The sequence below is a fragment of the Thamnophis sirtalis genome, unplaced genomic scaffold (assembly GCF_051295495.1).
Source record: "Thamnophis sirtalis isolate CommonGarterSnake01/CBP01778 unplaced genomic scaffold, rThaSir2_p1.2 scaffold_12, whole genome shotgun sequence".
NCBI classification, from domain to species: Eukaryota; Metazoa; Chordata; class Lepidosauria; order Squamata; family Natricidae; genus Thamnophis; species Thamnophis sirtalis.
Window position 1 is genome coordinate 32376144 of NW_028261392.1, and position 12842 is coordinate 32388985.

General features: G+C 39.9%; 1 long non-coding RNA gene across 2 annotated transcripts in view; it reads right to left on the bottom strand.

The window, feature by feature from the left end:
* Positions 1-9687: 9687 nt before the first annotated feature.
* Positions 9688-12842, bottom strand: part of LOC148043281 (uncharacterized) — a 66219-nt gene continuing 63064 nt past the window's right edge. Inside the window, exon 3 of one of the 2 annotated variants that reach the window (XR_015698195.1) lies at positions 9688-10552. This is a non-coding gene — a long non-coding RNA (uncharacterized LOC148043281). Of the gene's footprint in view, positions 10553-10896; positions 11032-12842 lie in introns of those variants that run through there. The other variant, XR_015698196.1, reaches the window with a different exon arrangement.

Below are 12842 nucleotides of genomic sequence, written 5' to 3' on the forward strand. Positions count from 1 at the left end.
CAGGAGGTTGCAGTCAAACTATCCCTATCCAGGAGAGATCATACTGGAGAATACAGCAGATATTTAAATATATTCCACGCTGTTAAGGAATTGTGTACCCCTAAGCTACATACTTGTGTTCAGTTAGGTCTACAACTCTGTGTAGACAATTGTATACACCTATATTCTAGTTATTATAAAACCCTACAGTTTTTTTTCCTTCTTGATATGATTCAGTTTAAACTTAAATCTGTTTTATTATAACCCATTCTGAATTTAGGGTCTGCATCAGTTTCACCCAATTCTGATATTCTAGGGAGGGAGAAAGTTGATAATATTATTAGACTGAGAGCAATCTCCTTAAATATGGAGTTTTGTGGATATCACATTTATTTCAAATTCTGTGTCACAGAACACCATTACACCTTCAGAAATTTGAAGTTATGTTTGTTTCTGGTATTTCATATCCCTCTTCCATTGTTTCCCACAAATACTTTCTTTCAAAGCATTGCTCTCCATGACAATAAGTGGCATGATTTCTCTTCTCAGATTGCCACTTGATAGAATGTACTATCAAGTGATAGTAAAGGACGCAGTGGCTCAGTGGCTGAGGGACGTGGTGGATCAGTGGTTAAGATGCTGAGCTTGTCAGTCAGAAAGGTTGGCAGTTTGGCAGTTCGAATCCCTAGTGCCGCGTAACAGAGTGAGCTCCCATTACATGTCCCAGCTTCCGCCAACCTAGCAGTTCTAAAGCATGTAAAAATGCAAGTAGAAAAATAGGGACCACCTTTGGTGGGAAGGTAACAGAGTTCCATGTGCCTTCAGCATTTAGTCATGCTGGCCACATGACCAAAGAGACGTCTTTGGACAGCACTGGCTCTTTGGCTTTGAAACGGAGATGAGCACCACCTCCTAGAGTCAGGAACATATGTGTGAGAGGAAACTTTACCTTTAGATTTTACTGTCACTATTCAACTTTTTTTTTAAATTGCAGGACAGTCTGTGATTTCATTGTCAGAGAAGATGTTCTCCAGGTGTTCCTTCCAAAGGTGCCATCACAGAGAAAACACATACTGCTTTATATTGCTTTTTTAAAAGTTCAGAGGCTTTACCAAAAAAAATAATGCAAACCATCAAGTTCAATGAATGAAAGCTTCATGGGACAAAAAAAGAAGCTTCTTCCAGATCTGGGTATGAACTCTATTTTTCTCATGTTGGCACTTTATAGCAGCCTTAATGTCTCACGTTAGCCAACACAATTTTTGTATCTTCCATCTTTTTAAAAGACATATTGTCATTCTACCTTCTGCATTGTTAGTGACAATAATTTCTAGAAAATACTTTTTATTTAACATTTTTATTAGGTTATAATATAAAATAAGATACAAAATACGAAAGTAAATAGGAAAACAGTGAATAGGAAGAGGGAGAAGAAAAGTGAGGGAAGTTAAGAGAAAAAGAAAAAGAAACATTGACTTCTGACCGCCTCTGTTGCACTAAAATAAGGCATTAACATCAAATCACAACGTTTTGTTTTTTCATAATAATATGAACAAGCCATTTCTATAAAGATCAATCAATCTAATTGGTAAAACCCAAAATCAAAATTTCATTCTTTTCCACTTCAAGCACAAAATTCAGAAGCGCTCTCCATGTAGAAATAAGAGTACTTATATATTTTTTCTTTAATCAAAATAGTCAATTTAGCCATTTCAGCAAACTCCATCAACTTCTGCAGCCATTTGTCCATGTTAGGAACTGAAGTGCCCTTCCATTTTTTGTGCATACAATACTTTTGCTGCTGTCAATATATATAGTAACAAAGTTCCAAATTTTTTATCCAAGTCTTTTTCCATTAGACTCAAAATGAAAAGTTATGGTTTAATAATTTCTAGAAAATACTTTCTAATAATTATTGTTGCGAAGACATTTTTATTAGGTTCTTTTGTTTTTACAAAAATACACTTTTAAAGCCACTTGATTCATTTGGAAGGTATCAGAAGTGCAGTCCAGGATAATTTAGTACTATCTTGCTGACTTCAGATTTGTCACAGGTTTTGGTGGGCTATTATTGGTAGTAACTGCATAATCTTTGAATTGTTTTTCAACCGCAGTGAGATATATATCCATATCCATATCCATATATATATCCATATATATATATATATATATATATATATATATATATATATATATATATATATATATATATATATATATAAGATTTTTTTTTTATTTTTTATTTTTTTACAACCCCCGGTATGCCCAAATATGGGAGGAAGATCACTACTTTCATTCTCTGTCCTTCAGCTCGTCACAAGAGACCATCCAGATAGAAACCCAATATTTTTTTACTGTTGCCTTTTTGTTATATATATATGTTGTATTTGTTATATATATATGTTGTATCTGATAAATAAATAAAGGGAGAGCACAAATCAGCACAAATACAACACAAATATAACAAAGGCAACAGTAATAATATTGGGTTTCTGTCTGGATGGACTCTTATGACGAGCCAATGGACAGAGAATGGAAGTAGTAAACTTCCTCCCATATTTGGCCATACCAGGGGTTGTGACATACATATATAAATCTAATATATATATATATATATATATATATATATATATATATATATATATATATATATATATATATATATATATATATATATATATATATATATATATATATATATATATATATATATATATATATATATTCCTAGATCATTACATCAAACTCAGCCATCAGCTTAACTCTTTTAAGGAAATGTCCATTGGAATCTCTGTGTGATCCAAAGTACTGAGATTTGGGTAGGAGCCATTCTCAAAACTGCATTAAACTTTTTAAGAGAATCTTATTTTCTCTCATGGCATTTAACTTTAGTTTCCTCCCCTGCTTTTCCTACCTGTGGAACGGTGTCTGGATATTTACTGCCCTTCCCATAACCAGAATTCCACAAGATTTTTCCAGTCCTTTATTCCTGTAGAAATCAATATTGCCATAACAGAAAATTTCATCAATTGCAACAAAAGCAGCATGCAACATTTTGAATTATAGCTAGAAAAGTCATGGCTTCTTTGCTGACATCGTTGTCATCTCGTGCTAGAAAAAAATGTGGCTGGACACTTCAATATGCGTTGTTTTTGGGGAATGTGGAATGTTTTATTTGCAGACTGTCCATGCAGGGCAAGGACAGTCTTCAAGTTATTGCTCAAATAGGTTTATGTCTTGGTTCATTTAGGTGTAGAGTTAAATTCGGTAGCAATTCCCAGCACACTCTTTTTCACATCTACACTTTTCTTCAGGCATATGGATAGTTATATCTGTTTGAGATTTGCTGCAACTGCCAAGTTACCTGCAATCTCACTAAGTAAAAGATCAAGCATCTCACCCTTCACATCCTCAGTGGAACAGGAAGTCTTTCTGGAAAACATTTGTGTCTTGTATATTCAGAAGAACTGTTTTCTGATTAGGTAGAAATGCTGGCTTACCAATCAAGAAAGTTTTTCCTTCTTTCAGTTGTGGTTGCTGTTTTGTGCCAGCTATAATGCTCCCACTACTCAACTGAAAGGAAATTAGCAGGCTGGCAGTATGATCTGAGTGAGAGAAGATACCCATTTTTAAAGGGGCCTAATGCTCTCCTACTAGTGTCTCCTGTGCCTTACGGTAGTTGACTGCCTGTTCTTTTCAACAGGATTTATGGAAGCACAAAAACTGGAAGCTCACCGAGGAATTACTACTAATCAATCCTCATTCCTGCCGTGATAGAGATATACATAAAAAGTTTTTCCTCCATTCTTTATCTGAATTTCTTGTTATTATTCTCTTTTACTTCCATTCAGGTTTGCCTGCATGGCTCCCATTTTCCCTCACCTCCCAGCCCAGTTTTCCATCATAGGACTCCACTTAGATGTACATAAATGTACCACTTTTTGTACACCTAGAGCAGAGAGAATACAGCATATGCCAGAAGCAGGCATAATGTTCTGCATTCTGAGACTAGAAAAAACAAATATGAATGAATAGATAGATGTATGCAAGGATGAGACTTATAGACATTTTATTGCAGACAGGGGTGGGCTTCAAAAATTTTACCAAGAGGTTCTCTGCTCAGTTTGCTGGGTGGGCATGGCCATGGTAGGCGTGGCCTAGTTGGCCTCCTGCACCACAGAGGAAGGGGGGCGTTTTTTCCCTTTCTATGTTATGGAGGCTTTTCTTGTGCCTCTGGGAGGGCAAAAACAGCCTCCCCGGGCTCTTGAGGCCCTTTCCCAAACTTCTTGTAGGCCCGTTTTTCACCCTCTTTGAGCCCCCGTGCACACTCTGCACTTATCTGCATTCAAAATGAGCTGCATGGGGATTTCGGGGAGGGGCAGGGCCAGCCAGGAGTGGGATTTGGGGGTTCTCCGAATTACATAGAACCTTACCTAGAGGTTGTCCTGAACCCCTGCGAATCTTCTGGACTTGCTTTTCCTGCAGTTCCTCTTTGCTCTATTGGGAGGACTGATGTAAACCACAAAGTGAACAGAATGCCCTCTCTTGAATTATCACTTGATTTCTTGCCAAGTGAAAGGATGCCAGGGGAGCTTCCATAGAACTTATTATACAGCCAATCACTGACCGCTTCTCCAGGAACATGCCTCCCCACCCAACAAGACAGCTCTCATCCCCACCATGTGTTTTGTTTTTTCATCCTGTTTCCCATTTTCCCCCTTCAGCATGCCCTTCCTGTCAAGGAGCTTGTCAGCAACTCTTCTCCTCTCAGCAGGAAGGGGAGACAGAGAGGTAGCCAGGAAGGCCAATTATATTTCAGCCATTTCCAGCACAAATGTGCGGCTTATGAAACACAAAGGCTAACAAACAGGAGCCGACTGTCTCCTCCAGCAGAAGCTGGATGTGTTATTCCTGGGCCTTTCTTTCGTTCTCTGCCTGAACGAGGGTAATTCTCTGGGTTTTCTGGCTGTCAGCCCCGTTTACTCTGCCACCATTGCTCTTTACTAATAGTCCTTCTTTTGTCTTGCTGCTGATTTATTGCACGCCTCCTTCCTCCTGGTTCTTCTATCCTATGCCGATTGTTAAAAGCTAGGAGTTGTTGTTATTGTTCTCTTGCTCTTGAAAAATTTTGATAGTCTCCTTTTGGAGCTGGGATCCACATTTTGTGGCCTTCAACTGGAATGAATTATTAACAAGGAATGGGCCTAAGCCTGTTTTGAATGCACCGGGTTCCTATCCAGGAGCAGCTGTCGCTTCTCTTTAGTATGCTGATAGATCCATCAAAGGAAAAGATGGCATACTTATGAGACCGGGCTTGATGAGTTTCCAGCACTGTCTCCAATATATTTGCTCTGATATGTTTGGGTTTAGTTGCAATAGATGAGGAGCTGACTTTTGAGAAGGTGATTTGCCTTAGTTGGGGGGTGGGGTGGGCAGGCCACATCCAACATTTATATCCTCCATGATGTTCAGGTTAATTTATACACTTTCATAAAAAATATTATTTGCATAACATTCCTAGGAAATAATTTAGGAAGAACAATGTTGAGGCACTTTGTGTTAACTTAATTGCTCTATGACCGTCAGGTGACTTAAACCTATTTTTTTCCAGGCTTAGCCCACATTAACATCAATGCCCTATACAAAGCTCAGTTGAGTTCTGTACACTGAAAGGAAGGCATTTTCTGCCAACCTCCAATGTTATTGCTTTTCTAATTCCCTACATCCGGGATGGGCTGCTGGGGGTTCACAGGGGTTTGGTAGAACCTCTAACTAAATCCCCCAAACCCCACTCCTGGCTGGTCCTGCCCATCTCACCCCGCCCCTCCCAGGAGTCCCCACGTGGCCCATTTTGGATGCAGGTAAGTGCAGGGCACCCGCAGATGCTTGGGGAGGGTGAAAAATGGGCCTACCGGAAGTTCAGGAAGGCCAGAAATGGGCCCTTTTCCAGCCACCAGAGGGCCTCCGGAGCCTGGGAAGGCCATTTTCGCTCTCCCGGAGGCTTGAGGAAAACCTCTGGAGCCCAAGAAGGGCAAAAAAGCCCCTCCCCACTGTGGTGCAGGAGGCCGACTAGGCCACATCCACCATGGCCATGCCCATCCAGCAACCAGGCAGAGAATCCCTTGCTAAAAAAATTTAAGCCTAACCCTGCTATATCTCTTAACTCTGTGCAAGATTTCTCCAGCTAGGACTTGGCAATAAATTACCAATTTCCTGACACTTCCCATCTTAGCTCAGCTCCTTTGCTTGGGCAAGCAGAGAACCCACAGGACAACTTGGCTAGGTCAGAATCTTCATGGCAGAGAAAGTCGTACCAATCATTGAATGTCTATGATATAAATTTTGTGTGTAGCCTTGTGATTTAAAGTTTGTTGCCTTTCTTCTGGTTTACCAAATGAACAGATAGTTGCTGTGGCAGCTGATGGGCTTGAAGCCACAGGGTGTGTTTACTTAATTTCTAAACTTCTGGACCCCACTTCATCTCTCTCACTTTCAATGGTGGGATTCAAAATTTTTTACTACTGGTTCTGTGGTGGACATGACTTGGTGGACATGGCTTGGTGGCCATGGCAGGGAAAGGATACTGTAAAATCTCCATTCCCTCCCCTCTCCAGGGAAATGTTACTGCACAATCCCCATTGCCTCCTGATCACCTGGGACTCAGGAGGGAGAGAATAGATGGGGGCGGGGGCCAGTCAGAGGTGGTATTTACCGGTTCTCCGAAGTACTCACAGTTTCCACTACCGGTTCTCCAGAACTGGTCAGAGCTTGATGAATACCACCTCTGCCCACTTCCTAATTTTTAAAGAATTGCCAATGTCCAGCAGTAGTGCAAAATCCAAAATCTCTGAAATTTTAAAATCTGTAATGTCGAGTAGCTGCCTAATCATAGATATATGTGAAATATATTTGCAGTTAGGCCAAAGGAAGTCAATTTACTTCTGTTCTCATTATTTGTGCACTTCTAGTCTTTTCTATCAAAAGTAGTAGTTCTCTAGAATCTCAGCCAGCCTTTTCTACCATCTATGTAATACTCCCACTGAGGTTTCTATTTAAAGAGTGGCATATTTGTAGCAGCTCAACCCCCTCCATACTATTTATTTATTTGTGTGTGTGTAATTTATTTATTTATTGTACTTTTATTGTTTTTACAAATAACTCAAAGTTGCAAACATTTCCAACACACCTCGCTCCTCCTATTGTCCCCACAGCAACAACCCTGTGAACCAGGTTGGGCTGAGAGAGCGTGACTGGCCCAGTTACCCAGCTGGCTTTCATGGCTAAGATGGAACTGAACTCACCACCTCCTGCTTTCTAGCCAGGCGCCTTAATCATCAGACCAAATTAACTCTCTTCCAATTTATGAATTCTTTAGAATTCATAATTCTAAAGTTGAAGGGAATCTGCACAACTCTCTCCTTCTTTGAAGGACTGGTGGATAAAATCATTGTTCATCTTTGAAGGTTTGAGCTTTTTTAAGGGACTGAACAAGGGATGCGGTGGCTCAGTGGCTAGGACGCTGAGCGTGGCAAACTTGAAGGTCAGCAGTTCGGTGGATCGAATCCCTAGTGCCGCGTAATGGAGTGAGCTCCCATTACTTGAGCCGGCTTCTGCCAACCTAGCAGTTCAAAACCATGTAAAATGCAAATAGAAAAATAGGAACCAACTTTGGTGGGAAGTTAACAGTGTTCGAAGCACCTTCAGCATTTAGTCATGCCGGCCACATGACCATGGAGACGTCTTCAGACAACGCTGGCTCTTCGGCTTTGAAACGGAGATATGAGTACCGCTCCCTAGAGTCCATAATGACTAGCACATATGTGCGAGGGGAACCTTTACCTTTAAGGGGCTGAAGTCCACATGCTTCCTTCTCTTTTCCACAAAGGGAACAAGGAAGGACAGAAAGCAGTTACAGCCACTGTTCAGTTAAAAGCCAGAGGTGTCCATAAAGATGTATTAATAGCAGCAGTAGCAGTTAGACTTATATACCGCTTCATAGGGCTTTTAACCGTCTCTAAGCGGTTTATAGAGTCGGCATATTGCCCCCACAGTCTGGTTCCTCATTTCACCCACCTTGGAAGGATGGAAGGCTGAGTCAACCTTGAGCCGGTGAGATTAGAACCGCTGAACTGCAGATAGCAGTCAGCTGAAGTGGCCTGCAATACTGCACTCTAACCACTGCGCCACCTCGGCTCTTAAATTACTGTATCTGTTTCTGTATATTCCACATGATAGCTGTTTTTGAAGCCCTATCGATTCTAAACATACATAGTATCTCCATTATACACAAACACACAACACAAATGCAGGCCTTTGATTGCAGTCCTTTTGCAGATTTACATCCCTGCAGACATCCTAGTGCTGCCTATGTCTTCTTTCCTAGGAAAGAACACAATCCTTGAAACAAATTCGTCCATTTGCATTGTGATCACTGTTTCCCATCTCTTCAATGCTACTTTCTCTACCAACTGAAAAATCCTGCCTGTATTTTTGATTCCTGGTGTCACCTTCTTCAGAATGGCTGGACATTGTTAAGGCACATTTTGCTGACAATGAAAATCAGAAATCACAGAGAAAGAACTTGATCAATCTAAAGCAATCCAGGGGGATTATTAAAGCCATGTACAGTCATGTTATTATTTGAGAATTTAGATTTATAAATCTTTATTCAAGATTCAGTCCAGTAAAGTTATTTTAATAAATGAAATTGGTCTGTTTGTGACATCACTTCACAATAGCCCATCAGTGTAATGAACATGTTTTTTTGGCAAACCAGCAGAACTAATTAAATATGACAATTGTAAAGATATGTACCTGTTTGACCTGTCAGGATTTAAAGTCTATTGGAGTTCTTTTTTGGCAATGTGAATTAGGTGATCCCAAAATTGCAGTAATGAGATTTATAATTAATGTCTCAGGACTAAGTGCTCGGAAGACAACAAAATCTGCGGAAATTAAATTTCCCAGTAATAGTAGCCTAATTCTTCAGCTAAGACAAAGGAAATTCCCCAACTCCTGGATTGCAGGATTTTTCAGGCCACAAATTAATTGAAGACTTGTTCAATTCACGCAGTTTAACCCTCAGAGATTGGTAGACTTCAGTCCTCAAAGTTGTCCATGATGTCTCTTGTTGGCCTGAAGAATTCCAGGAAATGAAGGTCAGACATCTGGAAGGCAGTCAGGTGGTAGGAGACTCTCTGGTATACAAAAATGTTGTCTCAGGATGGGGAGAACTTGTAGGATCTCTTCCCCTCCCCTCATGTGTGTGTGTGTGTCTTTGAATTAGTGTTGAATCCTGGTGACTGCCTGGCAAGCCACTTCTTGGCAAGATAATTCCAGAAGCAGTTTGCCATTGTCTCCTTCCTAGGACTGGGAAAGAATGACTAGCCCAAGGTCACCCAGCCTGCTTTGTCCCTATGGGAGGACTAGAAGCCAGGAATAAAGCAGGAGTAGAACCACTACAACAAACTGTCTGCCTGTTTGTCTTAGATAAAGAATATGTTGAACTGAGCCGGTCAACCTCTACGACTATAGTAAAAACAAAGGCATGTCTTCCTTTTTATCTGCCAGTGGTGATAAAATCTCATATCCAAAATATTTTTGCCTGATGGCAGATAAATTCACACACACACACAGGTTCTGCAAACTTTTTATTAATCAACAAGTCCGTTCTATGAATATTGCAGAGATAAATCTTGTAGAATGCATTCAAAGATAACCTTGTTGGGATCGAGACTTGAAATACAGTAAGTAAGTATGCAGGAAAAAGCACAAGATAGCTAAAATAACTCACTGGAGAACAAAAAAAATTTGGCAGGCAAAAAAGGAACAAGAGCCAAAACAAGATAGCATGTGGGACCCATAAAATCCAAAGTTCCAAGCATGTGGGCATTGATGGATTTTCTAATGAATAAAGTGTCGCAAGGAGTGATGTGCCACATCCCAATTCTAATTCAATATCTAAAGCAGAGGTCTGCTTGAGCCACAAGCCCCAGCCTGGATAAGACCCACTATTGTTCTTTAATCTGGGGGGGAGGGGGAGAAACCAAACATAGGCTACCAACAGGCAATTATCTGCAAAAACCCTTAAAGACACAAGAGGCTCTTTGCTGAAAGGGAAAAGGGGGCATCTCCCTTTGACCATATATTCCTGGCAAAGTCGTGGGTGTTCATATGTAAGACTCCTTTTTGCCTTTCTTTTCCTAGCCACCCAGCTGAGGGCTCACTTTACTGTTGTGTTGGGGATGACCTTCATTCAACAGTTTCCATCTACAGTCAGGCATCAAATTTATGAAATGTATCCGTTCAGTCTCCACACTTGTAGCCACTGTTGCTTTCTTAAATGTGTGTGAGAAAGGTTGAGTTCCTGCATTAGTCCAGTTTGTCTGCCATTAAATCCTCCCTTCTCCACAAACCCCCCTCCCTTTTTTTTGCAGGTGTATGAATTTCAGCCCAAGGCAAAAAAACAACAACCGTCCATTGCTTTCCCTTAAGAACTCATGGCGTTTCTGGAGTCCAGATGGTTCCAATTTGAGGCCTACATTTAGTGATGTAGCTGGATTGGGTTTCTTCCCTGAAACCAACAAAACCTGTGTTAGCATTTTGCTTGGATTAAAATATTTGTCCCTTTTTTGTAGGGCAAAAAGAGACTCCCGAAGCCACTGAAGGAAGGAAATCATTACAGAGATCTACAGAAGTAGGTCATGTGCTACAGCTGCTCATAGTTTGAGAGGAAGAAACATGGGACCTCAAACATGGAACATGACTCCTGCAGAATGCTTGGGAGCAACCCAAGAAAAACATCCTCAGAGGCTTATTTAATAAGCATTATCTATAATCGTCTCAATGTGTGCTCGTGTTTCCTTAGCATTTTTGCACCTACATCCCAGAGCTAATAAGATTCTGGAATGGAACACAAACTAAGGTACTGAGAAAGACTTCATCATAGCAAAGCTGCTTTGGAGCTGATTTTATGAATGATACTATTACAATGCTCTTTCTGCAAAAGTCTTCAAAGCAGGATTTGAAACAGCTGGTGATAATCTCCCAAACCTGTATAAAACATAATGGAGGGAGAGGGGAGCCCATTATTATTCCTTTATTTGATAGTGGGAAATCAATTTACCAAGATCACATATAAGTACAACCTTATATATACATGCCCTACCCACGTCAGAAGCACATATGCATATAGGCTTCATTAACAATCATACAGCATTTGTTATCTTTAAAACACTTCTGTTTTCACAGCTTGCAAAATGCCTGAAGTGAATTGTTAAATTAACTGAACATTTTAATAAGATCCAAAGTGTCACTTATTGAAGGTTTGTTTTGTTTGGTTTGTTGTGGTTTTTTTAAACAGATATTGAATTAATGTTTCACAAGACTTATAAAACTGGAATGGGTTCTCTTTAAGAGTATGAAGGCAAAATTGGTTGAATCCAAAATGCATGAATATCAGAGTTTTTGGGCTCATCTTTTTCAAGGACAAAAGTGATTCTAAGCATCATAAATAATGAAAGATAACTTATTCGGCCCATTTTCCACATCTCAAATCAATTGCTATGGATAGTTATCAGAGGGGTGAAGAGCCTCAGCAGCCAGTCGGTCAAATCCTGGGTCTAGTCAAATAAAACATGGCACAACTCCTGTAGGATTTAGGGCCTTCCAGAATTGGAGAAGTTCGACCTTTGACTATGAATGAAATAACACTCCCCCAGAGTTTTTGCGCACATCTGGAGGATCCTCTTGGACTCATGGTTCCTTCTAAAGGAGCAAGTTGGAATGGTACCTAAGAGGGTCTTTGCACAAATCCATCTTTTGTGCTTATTGTGCCCATTGCTGGATTAGGACGCTTAAGTCTTAATCACCTTCTGTTTGGACTATTACAATGGACTCTACATAGAGCTATCTTTGAAGAGCCTTTGAAATCTGCATCTGGTCCAGAATGCAGCAGGGTATTTGAGGTGTATCATGGTATGATTATCTAACGATACTGTTTTATATGCTTATATGAAGAGTCTCAAGTGCAATTCAAGAGGCTGATTATCATTTTTAGAGTTGGTCCAAGGAATTGTGGTTTCTCTGTTGTGGCACCAGTCTTATGGAGTAACCTATTCCCTGAGGTTCAAATGGTTCTGATCCTGAAGACCTTCTAGAAAGCCTTGAAGATCTGGCTTTTCCCTCAAGCATTGGACCTGGATGCTAGTTGAGTCTAGTATGCATTTTATGATGTATTATGGTAGAATTTTACTTGGAACTTTGGTTGTGTTGTTTTGCATTATTTTTATTCTATCTCATTTTATCATATCTTTTCTGAACTGCTGGACAGTAGGATGAGATGGTTGGTCTCATAAACTCTTTAAAATATTTTTTAAATAAAAAAAAATACATTACTGTCTTAACAGTAAATCACTCAGTATCACAGTGCTTCATCTGCCCCAATGTGGCTCTTGGGTTTTTTTGATTCATGAAGTTCCAAGCATCTTCTGCTCTGTTCCGTGAAGTTTTGTTCAGGTGGGTGTGGATTGTCTTTTACAGTGTGATACTGGTACTGAATTCCATTGACTGAATGTTTCCTAATAATTTCATTTATCTTGATTACATGCTTATACTTGATCACTGAGCATCTATAAAAGACCGAAAGCTAAATGTGCAACAAACTTCAGGATCACTAAAATGGATGAGCAAAAGTCAAAGAACACTGTTAATGAACCTACTGTCTAGACAACTTTATACTCTTTTCTTGAATGCTCAGAATTAAATGTTATTATGTTGCATGGAACAAGTTATGAATAATGCTCATCCAAATTATTTTGATACTTGATTCAACCTGTCTTCCATGTGAAAATGATCTGTTTCTT